Source organism: Lontra canadensis, unplaced genomic scaffold (assembly GCF_010015895.1).
Source record: "Lontra canadensis isolate GAN:19392208 unplaced genomic scaffold, GSC_riverotter_1.0 scaffold69, whole genome shotgun sequence".
Classification (NCBI taxonomy): Eukaryota; Metazoa; Chordata; class Mammalia; order Carnivora; family Mustelidae; genus Lontra; species Lontra canadensis.
The window spans coordinates 9,852,991-9,871,089 of record NW_022631063.1 but is presented as its reverse complement, the minus strand read 5'-3'; the positions used below and the strand labels follow the sequence as shown (position 1 = coordinate 9,871,089).

Sequence of the window (18,099 nt, the reverse complement as noted above, 5' to 3'; positions counted from 1 at the left end):
AGTGTGTGTGTTTTTTAGTACTCAGCAAAATGAGTTTATTCAAGAATAACAGAGTTGCAATTCAGGACAAGCAAGTATGGCAGGATTATAGGCAAGTCCAACAAAGTAGATGAGTGATATTTTATGGAAAGGGGGGAGAACGTTGGGAGGAGTTGTTTTGAATGAAAGTCCATTGGAGAATAGCAAGAGTTCAAGAATAATAATGGTTTCTCATTGGCTGAGTTGCCAGACTCATCTGTTTCTTACAGATTTCAGTGTGTGTCTTTCTCTGTTGGAATCTGTCATGGATGATTCTTTCTTGTTGGTGATTCTTCTGCTGGAGTCTGTAACTGACAGATCTTCCTAAGATTGCCATTGAGTGGTACTGCTCCCCCTTCTTACCTCCCCTTCTAGCATCCCAAGTCCGTTTTAGTGATTTCCCTTTATTTTCTCATTTCCTCGTTTTGATCAAGATCTTTCTCTGAAAGCATTACTGATCAAAATCAGGTTTTCCGCATTTAGTGGTTTTATCCTTCTGTGCCAGGAAAGACCTTTCCCGATGCCAGGGGGAAAGGGCAGAGCAGTTGGAAAGAAGGCCATATTTGAGTAACAGAGAGGGTTAGGAGGGAGAACCCTTAGGCATTTATCATCAGTAGTTCATGATGTGGGAAACAAAGGCAGAAGAAAAATTGCTCAATTTCCTTACTACCTACAGCCCACTGACAAGTCCTTCAAACAGGCAGTGACATTCCTCTAGGAACTCAGCTGCCTCAGTGTTAATACTTTGCTAAGGGCAAAAGGCAATCTTAGCCCGACCCCAAGGATCCTGTAAGTTCTTCTTTAACATATAAAAATTCCTTTGGAAACTTCCTTTATCTCTACCCCCTAAGATACATGTTGTCAGTCATCCCCCAAGTGTATCACCCACCCTTATACATCTGAAGGATCTCATGATTCAGGTGTTATTAGACCGTAATAAGTGACCATTTCCCAACAATAGCTAGCCCCCTCAAGGTCCTGGAAACCTTGCTTCCAAAATTCCTTAGAGACTTATGCTATTCCCTAAACCCCTCCCAACTTGAAAGTGTATAATGGGCCACTCCTCCTGACCCCAGTGCTGCTCTTTCTGCGCATGGGTCCTGTCCCCATACTTTAATAAAACCACCTTTTCGCACCAAAGACCTCTTAAGAATTCTTTCTTGGCCATCGAGTTCGAGCCCTAACATCTTTCCTACATCAGTTCACATTTATCAGGGTCGAGGTCCTAAGCATTGGAGATCATCTCCTTATTGGGTACATCATTTTTACAAAAGTTTCACAAGCCAACAAAATACAAAATGTAATTAATTTTACAGAACATAACATAACGTAACAACTCCAAATGGAGTTCTACAACTGGACCCTAGATCTGAGAGTAGCCATTTGAAATATTTATTGGCACTTATTCAGACTTAGGGAAGAAAGGTTCTTTCTATAAGGGCAAATCCAGAGTCAAGTATGCCTTCTGGAAGTCTCTGCCTAAAGTGGCCATGAGAGCAGAATAATGAAAACTGCAGGAACACACTGAAAGAATTCACCGAGTACATTTGGGAAAATACCGTGCAGATATATACATGAAGCAGTAGCTAATGAACTTTTTGCAAAACTAGCAAAACATCAAGGACGTATTAACACAGTCTTGTTATCACAAGAGAACTGTTTGGAACCAAATATGTTATCAATAATATAGTCCCCAAAGTTGTAAATCCAGAAACTATGAATTTGGATAAGAATCCAGAGTCAGTTAATAGTCTAGATGAAAAAAGACTTTTGTGAATCCTGAACCTTCTAATCCTTCAGAAAAAGCAAGTATTGGTTTGTCATGAGATCATGACCAGCCTATTTCCAAAAGGTCAATAAACCACAGTCAAAAGAAGAGGTTTCCACCTTTTGCAAGGCTTGGGAAATGCAGACAAGGGCTTTGTGTTTCCACAAAAGAGATAGTAAAAGCAGTCAATGAGAAAAAGATATTTAGACCTATCCAGACTTCTTGGGAAAGCTGTCTCATCAGAAGTCCTCTGCTTCAATTCTGGAAAATCTTTACTTTCAGGTCACCAGATGGTGTGCAGGTCTGGTTAGGGTTTGGTGCTTTGTTTAAATATGTCGCGTGAATCTAAGAGTCTATGCCTTGGAACTTGGCAGTACAAAGTTTGGTTGTCGGTACCAAATAAGGACCATTCTTTGAGGCCGAAGAGAATCTTTCCAATAGACAAAAGGTGTCTTCCAATAGACAAAATCTCCAGGTTGCAAGGTGTGATCCTTAAGGTCTTGTCTCCCAGGAGAGTACTGTGAAAAGATTGGTTTATCAAAGCATGATTATTTTAATAGAAACGGTTAGGCCTTTACAATATTGAAGTATATGTCCTTTACAAGTTGTGGGGAGGAGGAGGAGGCCAAGTACATTGGACATCTGTGACTATCTCAAGGGATGAGAGCAGGTGGGACAAGCGAGATGGGAACTTTTGTGACCTTATTGATATTTCTCCACCAACATTGGTTCACAAATGCTATCATTTTGTCAGTAGACCAATGACTTTAATGCACATATAGTAGTAAGTAGTAAGAATTTTAGAACTTCTGGTGGGGTCAGATTGTTATTTGGTCCAAACCAGAGTTCTCTTTTTATTGAACCAACTGTTATTAGGTTTTCAATATTGTTCTTCCTTCTCTGGGAATAATTGTTGGGTATCTCTTATCAATTTTTCCAGATTATCATTTGGGTGAATATCCCTTTGGACCACTACAGAGGTTTGGTTACTGGTTTCCTTGACAGCAGTATTTTTGGTGGAAATATCAGGTGATTTACTTTGGCCCCGAGGGAATAGAGTCTGAAATGCCCAGGGACTTTAATAATAGCCAGAGCAGCCAGTGAAAGTATAGCATTTAATAAATTTTGAACGTAGGAGCCATTTTTAATTTTGTTGCCTTTGGAGGTAAGGATACCTCATTATTTCCACAATATTCCAAAGTCACAAGCTACCCCAAAGGCATACTGACTATCAGTGTAAATGTTTACAGTTCCGCCCTAGGCTAAAGTACAAGGATGGTTAAAGGGGATTGATCCCATGATTAATTCTTCAGTGACCTTAACTAAGAGGACAATGGCAGGAATGGCTCTGAGACAAGGGGTTATCCCCATGCCACAGGGTCAAGCTGTTGGCTATAATTAATTACTCTTTGGGCAATAATGGTCTGTGTTTTGGGGTGAGTACTCCAAGGGCATTTCCTTCCTTCTCAGAAGAAAAAGGGAAGTTGATAATTAGGATGTCTAAGGGCAGGGGGCTTTATTAGGCTTTTTTTTTTTTTCCCCGCTCAAAAGCTACATGTCCCTGATCTTTCTAAATAATGGCACCAGGTTTGTCATCTTTTAGTAAAGCATACAGAGATTGAGCCATAAGAGAGAAATTTGGAATCTGTTTTCAACAATAGCTGGTCGGTCAAGGAAAACCTTATAACTGGTACTTAGTTTAGGTTTGGGGAAGTTCAGGATGCCTTGAAATCTACCTAGATCCAGATGTGGTCCTTATTCCCAGATGAGGTGCCCTAAGTATCAAACCTGAGTTTGAGCAAACTGCAGTTTTCTTCAGAGACTTTACATCCCTTTAGAGTGAGAAATTTTAACAGGTAGATTTGGTTTTCCTGTGAAGAGGTTTGAGAGGAGGACCCGAGAAGCAAATCATCTATATATTGTAACAGAGTAGAGCCTGAAGAAAACTTTCTATCATCTAAATCAGCTTTTTTAAAAAAAATATTTTAAGTAAACTCTACCCCTAACTTGGGGCTCGAGCACCCCAAGATCAAGAGTCCTATGCTCTACCGACTGAGTCAGCCAGGCACCCCTCATCCAAATCTGCTTTTCACGTTTGTGACAGGTGCATTTCCATTCTTCCCACATGAAAGCAAAAGGTATTTTTCTCTCTTGTCAACTGGAATACTAAAAATGCACTGCATATGTCAATTATATTGAAAATAGGCTCTCAGTGGGAATAGACATCTGTAGTATATGGGGTCAGGATCAACAGCATCCCAAGGGATAACAGTGCTATTTATTGCTCAGAGGTCCTGAACAAAGCTTCATCCTCGGCAAGCAGGTTTTCTCACAGGTAAAATAGGGGTATTATAGGGACTAAGCGTACAGGAGACATTGAGGTGCTGGGCCTTGTCTTCTGTTATGGGCTCAATGCTTTGAAGGGCTTTTTAAATTACAGGTATTGGTTAATTTTGTGGAGATGGTTTGCGGGATCTATTTGAACCTTGATGGGAGGTGCTCTCTGGATTGTGTCACTGTCAGCTAAACATCTTGCCTGTGAAGGAGATGGTAGCTGGTCCAGTGGGAATAATCAGTGTCCCAGCTATTGTGTTGTCCAGAGACCGAACAAATAAAAGATGTCAGAGGGTCATTTAAGTCCTGATCGGCTATTTTGATTACTACTCGCCGGTTCTGGAATCATTTCCCCCCTTTCGGCAGAAAGAAATTCCAGCATGATACTTTCCTAAGAAATCTTGGGTCAATACATGAATAGGGATAGAAGAACTAAGGAGAAAAGCATGTGTGTTTCTTGAAGGCCTTAGAAGGGAATAGGTTCAGAGGCAGGAATCCATTGAGGTTTATTAGAGACCCTGCTGTTGGAACTGTTTTTGGTGCCCCGAGGCAGGGGTGGTGTGTTGAGAGTGTATTCCCTAGGTCAGCACGCAGGGCTATTCATTCCCAGTCTGCAGAGTGATTTCTCCAGGCCTACTAAGAGGGAGAATTGGGAAGAGCCTCTGTAGTTCCTTAGGGCCCCATCATTGGGAATTAGGAGGACATTGGAGAGAATGACAAGGTGGCGGAAAGTGCCTGGAATGTTTTAGTTTGTAACAATCTCTTTTCCAACGCCCTGGGTCTCTACAATAACATCAGAAATTGGGTGGGTGGGAGAGGGAGGGATTAGGTTTAGGGGCCCTCTCTGCCAGAGTTGAAAACCAAGAATTTTAGTGAACTTTCTTTGTTTCTTTTTTTTTTTTCAGATACTTATTTATCTATCTATCTATCTATCTATCTATCTATTTATTTATTTATTTGACAGACCGATCAAAAGTAGGCAGAGAGAGAGGAGGAAGCAGGCTCCCCGCTGAGCAGAGAGCCTGATGCAGGGCTCGATCCCAGGACCCCGGGATCATGACCTGAGCCGAAGGCAGAGGCTTTAACCCACTAAGCCAGCTAGGTGCCCCTAGTGATCTTTCTTTCACATGACTCATCTAGGATGTAAGTGAGCTGGTTTGCCGTATTAACAAATCTTGAGTGGGCAGTTTCTCATTCCATCCTCGTCCTCTTAACTGAAAACGAAAAGATCCCAGTTCAGCCTATTAATAAATGTAGATTTAAATGCTACCCTAAGAGTACTGCTTTGGCCTTCAGTCCAGCCGCTTTTCAGAACCAGACCGAGTGCTCTACTTTAGGATTCAGTATCTAAAGGAAGACCAGAATTTTCTTAAAAGACAATTTGGAGTTGATCGGAAGAGTCATGAACTGGTTCTTCAGGCTTTTGCCTGCAAGCCTGAATTTTGTTCCAATCAGCAGGCTTAGGAAAAGCCACTCTAATTGCTTGATGGGGGTTCCCGGTGTTCTAGCATCTTGCCAGAAGTTAGGGGTTTGTAACCCTAAGTCCTATTCAGGAGGTTCCTATTGGACTGGTTTCATCCGACGTTTGGCCTACCCTCACTAAGCATGGAGACTAATTGACGTAAGTCTGAGAAACCAGGTTGGTAAGTTTGAATTTCAATGTTCAATTCTTCAGCAAACTTAGAGGGGGGCATCAATCACCTTAGAAAACTTCTTAACTGTGGCTCCCAATTCAGCTTAGTTCAGGGACTGTAAGAAGCCTGCAGTTTATTTAGTACCTCAAAAGACCTAACTTTAAAGGAGCAGGTTTTAAAAGGTTCGGGAGAGGAGGGATAGGGTATTGGTTCAGAGGAAAAGGGAAGATCAGCAGAAAGAAAATGGTGCTGGAGGCAGGGCCTGAGCACAAGGTGGTGGCCACATGTCTGCAGAGAAGATGAGGGAGATTTAAAAAAAAAAAAAGAGGCCTCGGAAGCCATTTAACTTCTTCTTGTAGAAATAGTATTTTGCAAGAGAATCCTGAAAACATTTGGAAGCCTAAGGTACCAATTAAAATATGCATCCCATTTTGTTTTGTATGTTTTTAGGAGCTGTGGCTTTCTAACTTTGAAAAAACAAGTTTGGGGAGACTGAAAGTTCCCCACAATGGCCATTGAAGTTCTAAAATACTTTTGGTTAAATCCATCCATTTAGTTAGAAATGGACGTGAGGAGGGATCCTGGTCTTTAAACATGCAATCAGGGTCCAGTGAGGTGGGGCACCCTAAACACATTTTGATGGCTGGGATCCCATTTCTTAGAGGTTTTTCTCCAGGGTAAGAAGAAAAATTCCTAGACAACACAATTTCAACAGTCACAGCCTCATTACAAAAGGAATTGGACCGAAGACCAGTACATTTCCAGTAAAACGGCCCAATTCCAAAAAGTGGACCCAAAGGCCAGCACAGTTCCAGTGGGATTGGTCCAGTTCCAAAAAGGAGTCAGACCAAAGGCCAGCAGAGTTCCCGTAGGAACAGTTTGGTTCCAGAAAGGAATTGGACCAAAGGCTAGCACATTTTTCACAAGGAACGGTCCAATTCCAGAAAAGAATTGGATCAAAAGCTAGCTTAATTCCAACAGGCACATTTCCAACAGGAATAGTCTGATTCCTAAAAGGAGTCAGATTAAAAGGCCATCGTAATTCCGACAGGCACAGTTCCAACAAGAACAGTGCAGTCCCAAAAGAGGAGCCAGACCAAACACTGGCACAGTTCCAAGGGGTACAGTCTGGTTCTGAAAAGGGATTAGACTGAAAGCCCAAGGAGTACTCTCAGAAAGAACGAAGTCTGAAAACAGGTCCCATATAAAGCCTGGAGAGCTCAAACACGGAGAGTGGAGCCTGAAATCTAGAAGAAAATTACCCCCAAACCCCACGGCCAGCGAGAAAGCAGTGGACCCAGTTGGCTCTGTGGGTATCCGCACCTATTACCTTATCAGCCTTAAAGTTGTCGGGTGTCTTCTCTGGATCCCACTTCTGATCACCAAGTAATGTTAACCTTGAAAAGAAAACTGTCAGTTATTTTACCAGCGAAACGGGTTTAGTCAGAAATAACAGAATTGCATTTCAGAACAAAAAAGCTATGACAAAACCATAAGCAAGTCTAACAAGGGAAAGGAATGCTGTTTTTATGGAGAAGAGGGAGGAGGTTGGGAGGGGTTGTTCTGAATGAAAGTCTCTCAGAGAAGAGTGAGAGTTAAGAGAGATGACAGATTCTCATTGGCTGAATTGCTGAAGTGGTCAATTTCTCATCAGAAATGTGATATATTCTGCCCATATTTGGACTTGATTATTTGGTTTTGGGCGTTGAGTTTGAGGAGTTCTTTATAGATCTTGGATATCAGCCCTTTGTCTGTGGTGTCATTTGCAAATATCTTCTCCCATTCCGTAGATTGCCTCTTTGTTTTGTTAAGTGTTTCCTTTGCCGTGCAGAAGATTTTGATCTTTTTTTTATCGCTTTTGTTTCCCTTGCCTTTGGAGATCTGTCTTGAAAGAAGCTTCTGTGGTTGATGTCTAAGAGATTACTGCCTGTGTTCTCTAGGATTTTGGTGGATTCCTGTCTCACTTTGAGGTCTTTAATCATTTTGCGTTTATCTTTGTGTATGGTGTAAGAGAATAGTCAAGTTTCATTCTTCTATGCATAGCTGCCCAATTCTCCAAGCACCATTTATTGAAGAAACTGTCTTTTCTCCATTGGATATTTTTTCCTGCTTTGTTGAAGATTATTTGACCTTAGAGTTGAGGGTCTATTTCTGGGCTCTCTATTCTGTTCCATTGATCTATGTGTCTGTTTTTGTGCCAGTACCATACTGTCTTGGTGATCACAGCCTTGTAAGATAGCTTGAAATCAGGCAACGTGATGCCCCCAGCTTTGTTTTTCTTTTTCAACATTTCTGTTGTGCCCAAGTTTTGTGTCCAAGAGACCACCAAGGAGCCAACACCGATGGAATCACACGAGGGTTTATTCAGCAAGCTTGAGCTTGGGTCCAAGTATACCCGGCACAGCGGACCAGGGACTTGGACCCCCAATCTGGTTACAGCATGGTATTTATGTGTTGTTTTGGGGGATTTCCATTAAGGGGCATGGACTCTGTGTCTCCAGGTTCAGTTCCTGATAGCGTAGTGGACGTATCAGTCATGTAGTTGAGCCAGGCCACACACAGGTGGCCAGTGAGATTTCAACACACACAGAAAGCTGCACAGTCATGCTAGGTCACACACGGGTGGCCAATTGAACTACAATTCACCCCATAGTAGCTATTTGAACTAGCCTATCACCTTGGTCAGAATTGGCTCCCAAAAGGTACCCAGAAGGTGGGGCCTACACTCCTTGGTAGCTAGGGAGACAATATGCATACTCCACTGATTGGATGTCTCCACCTGACCTGACCCATCCCTGCATTCGGGCTGTTATCTCCCCCTGAGACTGGTTTCCCGGACTTGCTTTTAAGTAATTTCCTGGGGGTGGGGGTGGTGTCAGTTTAAGTTTTACTGCATAAACAACAAAATGGCTGTTCAACTGAGGTGGGGCCTCTCTGGCTAAATAGGCCCTTACAATTTCCTTGGCAATTTGGTGTCTCTTCTGGTTCCATACAAATTTTAGCATTGTTTGTTCCAGCATTTTGAAAAATGCCAGTGGTATTTTGATTGGGATGGCATTGAAAGTATAGATTGCTCTGGGCAGCATAGACATAAACAATGTTTATTCTTCCAATCCATGGGCGTGGAATGGTTTTCCATCTTTTTGTGTCTTCTTCAATTTCTTTCATGAGTGTTCTGTAGTTCCTCAAGTACAGATCCTTTACCTCTTAAGTTAGGTTTATTCCAAGGTATCTTACGGTTTTTAGTACTATTGTAAATGGAATCGATTCTCTAATTTCTCTTTCTATGGTTACATTGCTATTAGTGTATAAGGAAATAACTAATTTCTGTGCATTGATTTTGTATCCTGCCACATCGCTGAATTGGTGTATGTGTTCTAGAGATTTGGGGATGGAGTCTTCTGGGTTTTCCACATAAGAGTATTGTGTCATCTGTGAAGAGAGTTTGAATTCTTTGCCAGTTTGAATACCTTTTATTTCTTTTTGCTGTCTAATTGCTATTGCTGGGACGTGTAGTACTATGTTGAACAATAGTGGTGAGAGTGGGCATCCTTGTGTTCCTGATCTCAGTGGAAAGGCTTTCAGCTTTTCCCCCATTGACAATGATATTTGCTGTGTGTTTTTCATAGATGGATTTTATGAAGTTGAGGAATGTTTCCTCTATCCCTATACTCTGAAGAGTTTTAATCAGGAAAGGATGCTGGATTTTGTCAGATGCTTTTTCTGCATCAGTTGAGAGGACCATGTGGTTCTTCTCTCTTCCCTTATTTATGTGTTCTATCACATTGATTGATTTGCGAATGTTGAACTACCCTTGCATCCCAGGGATAAATCCCACGGGGCTGTGATGGATAATCCTTTTAATGTACTGTTGGGTCTTATTTACTAGGATCTTGGTGACATTTTTGGCATCCGTATTCATCAAGGATATTGGTCTGAAATTCTCCTTTTTTTTTTTTTTAAAGATTTTATTTATTTATTTGACAGAGATCACAAGTAGGCAGAGAAGCAGGCAGAGAGAGAGGAGGAAGCAGGCTCCCCGCCGAGCAGAGAGCCGGATGCGGGGCTTGATCCCAGGACCCAGATCATGACCCAACCCGAAGGCAGAGGCTTTAACCCACTGAACTACCCAGGCGCCCCTGAAATTCTCCTTTTTGATGGGGTCTTTGCCTGGTTTGGGGATCAAGGTAATGCTGGCCTCATAGAAAGGGTCTGGAAGTTTTCCTACTGTTTCTTTTTTTGAAACAGCTTCAGGAGAATAGATATTATTTCTTCCTTGAATGTTTGATAGGATTCCCCAGGGAATCCATCAGACCTTGGACTCTTGTTTTTTGGGAGGTTTTTGATCACTGCTTCAATGTCGTTACTGGTTATGGGTCTATTCAGGCCTATTTCTTCCTGTTTCGGTCTTGGTAGTTTATAGGTTTCCAGGAATGCATCCATTTCTTCCAGGTTGCTTAATTTATTGGCATATAGTTGTTGATAATAATTTCTGATAACTGTATTTATTTCCTTGATGTTAGCCATGATCTCTTCCCTTTCATTCATAATTTTATTAATTTGGGTCCTTTCTCTTTTCTTTTGGATAAGTCTAACCAGTGGTTTATTGATCTTATTAATTCTTTTCAAAGAACCAACTTCTAGTTTCATTAATGTATTCTGCTGTATTACTGGTTTTTAATTCATTGGTCTCTGCTCTAATCTTAATTATTTCCCTTCTTGTGCATGGGTTAGGCTTAATTTATTGTTGATTCTCCAGATTTTTAAGGTGTAAAGATAGTTCATGTATTCAGGATTTTTCTGTTTTTTTTGAGTGACACTTGGATGGCTATGTATCTCCCCCTTAGGACCACCTTTGCTGTATCCCATAAGTTTTGGATCAATGTGTCTTCATTCTCATTAATTTCCATGAATTGATTAAGTTCTTCTTTGATTTCCTGATTGACCCAAACATTCTTGAGCAGATGGTCTTTAGCTTCCAAGGGTTTGAATGTCTTCCAAACTTTTTCTTGTGATTGAGTTCTAGTTTCAAAACATTGTGGTCTGAGCATGTGCAGCCACTTTTGAAAACAGTGTGAAGGTTCCTCAAAAAATTGAAAATAGAACTACCCCATGACCCAGCAATTGCATTACTGGGTATTTACCCCAAGATACAGATATAGTGAAAAGAAGGGCCATATGCACCCCAGTGTTCATAGCAGCAATGTCCACAATAGCCAAACTGTGGAAAGAGCCAAGATACCCTTCAACAGACAAATGGATAAAGAAGATGGGGTCCATATACATAAGGAAGTATTATTCAGCCATTAGAAAGGATGAATACCCAACTTTTGTATCAACATCAACATGGATGGTACTGGAAGAGTTTGTGCTAAGTGAAATAAGTCAAACAGAGAAAGAGAATTATATGGTTTCACTTATTTGTGGAATATAAGGAATAGCATGGAGGATATTAGGAGAAGGAAGGGCAAAGTGAAGGGGGAGAAATAGGAGTGGGAGACAAACCATGAGAGACTGTGGACTCCAGGAAACAAATGGAGGGTTTTAGAAGGGGGGAGTGGAAGGATGGGTGAGCCATGTGATGGGTATTAAGGAGGGCACGTATTACATGGAACACTGGGTGTTATATGCAAACAATGAATCACAGAACACTACATCAAAAACTAATGATGTACTGTATGGTGACTAACATAACATAAAAATATATATATGAAATGAAAAAAACCTTTTTTTTAAAACAAGTAGCTAGCAGCAGTCTTAGAAGGATCAATAGGAGTTTACCCTGAGGAACCTGCCCCCCTCATAGCACGGACAGAGGCAGGGGCCGAGGACAGTGACATGGGACAGCGTGCCCTGTGTGGGGACCAGATGAGCCTGGGACAGTGCCGAGAGGGGGCAGAGGAGCTCTGGAGCTTGGAAAGTAATTATTTTCCAGCCTGTGTTATGGTCCCTTGGAGTACATTAAGGTTTGAAACTCAATTCTGACTGTCCCAAGAAGGATATTTAAAAGTTTGGCTTTACCCATCACTCTACTATTCCCTTTAAAAGTAATTGGAAAACAAAAACAAAAATCTTAGAATCACCCACCCACCTCCCAATTCTTTAGAAAGCCCACAATATAACAATCCAGGCAGCATTACTGATTATAACTTGCCCAGAGAGGTTACCCTAATAATCCTTTGAAGTAAAACTTTGCTTTCAACCTTCCCAAATATACCAAATAGCTATGTATATATTTCTCTCTGTGTTTTCCCCTCATTAAATTCCTCAGATGTAGGAGCCAAAGGAAGCCTCCCTTATGCAGAATCAAATTATCTGTGTTCCACATGTTTAGTTTTTAATAATAAAATAAAATGAAATGAACCTCCCTCCCCCCAAAAAAGGAAAATGCAATGTATGTCTTTCCCTGTCGGGATCTGCCATGGATAATTCTTTTCTGTTGATGGTTCTCTGTCATGGTCTGTAATTGACAAGTCTTCCTGTAATTGACATTGAGTAGTACTGCTCCCCCTCCCAGCCTCCCCTTCTAGCCTCCTAAGTCTATTTTAGTAAAGTTTCCCTTTACTGATTTTCTTAGTTGTGCCATTAATTTTTGTCTTAAGTGCAATTTCTGTTCTTTCATCTTGAAAGGGAGTCATCCAAGGCTAGCCATTATACTAATAAGACAATCAAGAGCTCTCCATAAACAATTTGCTTTCTTTTCAGATGCTTTTGAAAACAAATGTTTTCTTTCTTTCTTTCTGGCCATTGGTAAGTAAGATCTATTAATAGTGATTCAAACCAGTAAGACTTTTAATGGCTTAACCAAAGATACAAGAGGTGTCCCTAGAGAGAGCATAGGTGATGCAGCCCCCATGATCCAAAAGTTCCTAAGAAAGCAAAGGCCTTCATTGCACAGGCAGTAAGGATGGTGTAGTGGAAATAGTGTCCCTGGTCTCCCGCAAACACTTGAGGTGCCCCCAGCCACAGATTTGCCTATATCACAGGCAGGTGCTACTGGAATGGGACTTTTCAGCACTAACAAGCAGTGAAGGTTGAGACAACAAAGGTTCCTTATGGTCTTGGACCTCTTATGACCAACGTTCCTGAGAACTGGCACAGTCAGACAAGAGCGATAAGGGACTCTGTAAAGCAGCTGTGTCAGAACACAAGGAATCACATGTATTTTCCCTGCTTTGAACAGAATGGGATGACTTACCAAGCCAAAACTTCACCCAAATTTTTGTTTAATTCCCTACATTTGGACCCTCAGCCTATCCAGTTGTCCACCAGAAGCACACAGGTACGAGGATCCTTCAGAGCTTATGCCAAGCTCTCAGGACATTCAAGATGAAAGGAGATCTCATCTGGTTTTTCTTCTGTTTACATCAACAGCTTTAGCTAAGCCTTGGATCTTTGGAGCCAAACTACTATTAAGAGGGATGTGCCATGGAGTTGGGGCTTGTTTGGTGTTTTACAGTTTGTCTTGTTGCATGGAAGTTTACTCGAGGTTGACATGTGACCTAGTATCAATCTAACCCATCCTGTGACCAACATATCCTAACACAGGTGTCTTTGAGTTAGGATGCCCTGCATTCTAACAGCTTCTAATTGTGTGACCCATGCCCACCTATATTTTGTGGCTTTGGTTTCTAAGATGTCCCTTAGCAACAGCCTTCCCTTCATGTGTCCATTAACCTACAACAAGGTTTATCTAAACAGATGCCAGCCCGGCAAGAACCATGAACTCACCAGTCTGTGAGTTTAACTGGAACAGCAAACTTCAAGTAGGGACTATGCTTGCATTCTTACCGTATGTCTTTTTTTTCCTCTTTATGACAAACAACACAACAGATAGATAAAAACAAGACCATCTCTGGGAGGAAATGGATTAATAAAACCAAGAGTACTCTACTGAATTTAGTAAGAGTTGCTAAGCCCAAGGAACTAGTTCTACAAGTATTTTCTCCTGCTAAACTAAATTTAGAAAAAAAAAAAAGGACTGTCACCACTATTATTCAGTTGAACTCTGTAGACAGAAATTCTGGGAGGCTGACATAGTAAGAAAACTTACTTTCTGCTGGCTGTATGTCAGATGCCCAGGGATCTCAGCTGTAGCAATACTAGGGCAAGCAGTTGTCCAGAAAGTTAAAGTGTCCTGCTGACTGTGCCCACTGTTGGGGAGGAAGAAATGCTGTTCTGCCCTGCAAGGTTCTTCTAACTGAACTAGGCAGTAAATTGATGTGAAACAGATTAACTGAAAATTAACTGTAATTTTGTATGTACAGAGGATCCACATAGACGTGAGACTCTGAAGTCAGGCACAATAAGTTATATATGTCATTGTGAACTAAGGAGAAGGGTAAGGGTCTGGGACTTCAAAGGGAAGGAATGCAATTCACAGGAGGATGAAAAGTTAATGCTTACTAAACAAATGTTTTCTGGACCATTCAGAAACAACCAGACATAGAGATTTGATCAGATAGGCCTTCTGATTCCTTCCTATATACCATCTTAGTTCATATTATAATGTAGTTATCTATGATTGCAGCTCTCTTCTTGGAGTAGGTCCTCCATCTAAATTTAGGCAGTTGTTGGGGGGGGTCATAGGGTCAGAGTTTCTTCGTGAGTCTTTTGGGCTTTGATGGTTATCAGCTAGGCATAAGCTTCATGCCAAAGTGGTCCATTTTGGGGAGGCCTGATACTGGCTCCTACAGAGACAACTCACTCTTTCTAATGAAAATGATCATTGGAGTTATTGAGATCACCTGGAGAGTGTCTGAAGCCAGAGACAGTCCTCCAGAGCAATAGCATTTAAGGGATGACCAATTGTAGGAGCCAAAGGAAGAGTGCTCTCAAAAATGAGGGGGTATTCAATGCTGTTAGATATTCTCCAGCAGTTAGGTAAGATGAGAACTGAGAAGTGTGCTTTAGACTTAATCAAAATGTTGTTGATGGCTTTGGAATGAGTGGTTTCATGAGAACAGTAGTGGGGAAGCAAAAGATAACTATAAATATAGTCATTGAGAAGGATCATGGAGTTGAATGCGTTTATTTGTGTATTTTACAGAGGGAAAGTTTTGAGTATGCCTAAATGCTAGAGGTGAGGGACCAATGAAGCAAGCTGTGGATAAAGAAGAAGGAGAGGTTACGTACCTGAATAGGGTCCTCAAGGACTGAAGGGTTGCCTCCAATGGGAGGAGGAGCAGGTCTCTGATTGGGATGCATTATCAGTGTGTTTAAGAAATGTGTGGAACTGATGTGGGCAGATGTGTGTTGGAGTGAAGACATCTCCACTTGCTAATTATGTAGCATTGACTAAGCTGCTCACTGTTTCCAGTGATTATGGCTGTTTCTCTTACTGAGCACTCCCTATGATACAGGCACTAACCAGTGAAATAGGGTTGGGTTGGGTTGGGTTGGGTTGGGTTGGGTGGTGGTGGTGGTGGTTGTTACTATTGTTGTTTTACATAGGAGAATGCCAAGGCTGCATAGCTTAGTGGAGAGAACATGTTTGTTAAAGTAAGTTAGACCAAGGCCGAAATCTATGCAAGAAATTGAGAAAACCCTTATATGATAATTGACATTTTTTTTTTGTGAGCAGGAGACAGAGTACAGCTGAAGCTAGGGGGAAAGGTGGGGAAGCCCACTGGGTAAACCATGTAAGGAAAGGAAATTCAAAATAACCAAATATTTTTCTACTTTATGTATTTTTTTAAATGATTGGTTGACTTGAGAGAAGAGGAGAGAGAGCACACACAAGCAGGGGAGAAGGGGCAGAGGGAGAGGGAGAAACAGACTCCCCACTGAGCGGGGAGCCCATATGGGGCTCAATCCCAGGATGCTGGAATCATGACCTGAGCTGAAGGCAGACACTTAACTGACTGACCCACCCAGGCACCCCATTTATCTACTTTAAATAATCCTTTCAGTGATGTCATAGAGTTGACAGGTATTAGGCAAGATCTTACAGATTCAGGTAAAGAAAAGCCAGTTCAAACTTACTTAAATAAGAAGAGACTATTTTGTTTCAAGTCACTTAAAAATTCTTCAGCTGGAACCAAAGCATGGAGTGTGTCCTACCCTCCACCTCCTCTTTCTCCCCATATTTCAGCTCTGCTTTTTTTTTTTTTTTAAGATTTTATTTATTCATTTGAGAAAGAGAGAACGAGAGAGTGAGAGAGAGAGAGAGAGAGAGCCCATGAGCAGGGAGAAGTGCAGTTTCCCCACTAAGCAGGGAATTTCTTACTGAAGATTTTTTCCATTTTTGCTAGAATTTTTTTGTTGTTGTTGTTGATGTTGTCTTCACAAGGCTGACTCTATCCTCGTAATGCCAGAGATGGACAAAGTAGCACCAGCCTTCAGCAGTCCTAGATGTGCAAAATCTCCCTAATGAGCACTTCTGTTCTTAATTGCCCTAGAGAAGCACCAAGATTGGACTCTCATTGGCCAGGCATGGGCCATATCACCGCCCCCCCTCCCCCGGACATTGGAAATACATCTGGAAATGCGGTACATACACATAACACACACAAACTCCTTCTCTCCCTCCCTTCCTCTTGGATTAATTTAGGAGAGGGAAGAATTTCCAGAGGATACAGTAGATCCTTTCACTCAAAGAAAGGACAGTGGGCAGGTGAAAACACACATTGATCATCTGTACCCATGTTCTACAGACTGGAAATATGTTTTCTTACATTGTGTTTATACTTAAAAATTTCTTAATGAAGATTTTTTTCATTTTTGCTAGAATTTGTTACAGGCATCTAATGAATACATTCAGTCCATGAAATACGACATTCTGACATTTAAAGAATAATGATTCTCTGTACTCTTCTCTCTTTTTATTCCTCTCATTTCCTGATGTTTCTTTTTTAAGTCAGGTAATGCACATGCACATTTCCACTCTCTCTTAGAGGAGATTTAGAACACAGAGGAATTAAGATTGACCTTGATATGAGTTGATTGGACATAAATCTTAGAGAATCAAGTTGGTCTTCAAAGCAGTAAAAGTATTCTGAATCCAGCCATTAACTAGAAAAAGGCAGCCACATCCTCTTTACCTATTTTCTGTTTCAATTTCCTATATCTTTTAGCATTTTCTTTGGGTGAGTGGCCATATCAATCAGAGTTCAGTGCATAAAATAGAAACCACTCTAGCTATTATTAGCATGAAGGGATTTAATTTGTGAGATTACATGTATACAAAAGAGACTAAGGTGCGTACTAGGCTAGGCCTCTGAGGATAATTTCTAGAATAATGACCCACTTGGGAAGCTCTGGGGCAGTCAATGGAAATTGAGGTAAAGATGTATGTTTTATAGCTGCAGTCCAAGGTGAGGAACGAAGAGGCCACCACCAGTTAACCCTGCCATGATACTCAGAAAGCTAGAAGACTCCAAACACAGAAACTTCAATCTCCACCACTGTGCTTGTTAGTAGACATACCCACTGGGAGTTTACCTTTCAGATCTCAAATGAAGGTAAGTATTCATAGACTCTAACTCACATGCAAAACCCTAGCTGTGAGGGTGTCTAGAAATGTCTTTTTAGCTTCCCAGCCTTTCCAACTAGGTGGATGGAATAGAGGTTGAGCAAGCTAGTCTACAGTTACCTGTCGCAGTGGCTTAGGCATTTTCTTTACTTTTGCTGGGTTTCTGGCAGGAGTGGTAGGATTGTTTGTGTTGGGAATAGGCAGAGGAAAACTGAAGAACAGTTGCTGCTTGGAAAAGGAAATGTCGAAATGCAAACGTTCAGCTCTTAGAGTCAGCCTGAACCTTGTTTCAATCTTTCTGTTTTGTTACGGATTTAGGGAAGTCGCTAAAACCAGACCAACATATCCCTGTTTCTGTGGGTCATCTGCAAGAATTGGTGTAGTGTTCCTCATTCACTGCTAATGGTGTTCACTACAATGGGATTTCACAAGTATCTTGAAGGCATGACCACAAGAGGGGCCTAAGACCAGTGTCATGTAGCCTTTCAAGACTGTGAACACTGCATACTCAGCTATAGCAAAGATGAAAATGGGCCCGATTTGGTCTTGATCCACATGTCTGAGGCTGTTATGGGGTTGGAAGTCGTGTACAGGTGAGTAGGGTGGAGTGTTTTTCCTAGGGCCCTGGTTATTCCATATGCCGTTTTATAAATGAAGAAAGTAAGCAATTAGGGGCAACATATCTTTTAAAATTTCAATTCCTGTAGTTAACATACAGGGGTATATTAGTTTCAGGTGTGCAATATAATGATTCAACAATTCCATATATTACTTAGTGCTAATCAAGTAAGTGTACTCTTAATCCACTTCTTCTGTTTCACCTGTCTCCCCTGACCCTTCCCCCCCCCCCCCCCCCCCCCCCCCCCCCCCCC

At 41.4% G+C, this 18,099-nt stretch overlaps 1 long non-coding RNA gene across 1 annotated transcript in view; it reads left to right on the top strand.

Moving 5' to 3' along the window:
- LOC116880955 overlaps window positions 1-18,099 on the top strand; it is an 80,780-nt gene that overhangs the window by 42,029 nt on the left and 20,652 nt on the right. The window contains exons 2-3 of the long non-coding RNA XR_004385304.1: window positions 14,804-14,880; window positions 17,058-17,216. This is a non-coding gene — a long non-coding RNA (uncharacterized LOC116880955). The remainder of the gene's footprint in view (window positions 1-14,803; window positions 14,881-17,057; window positions 17,217-18,099) is intronic.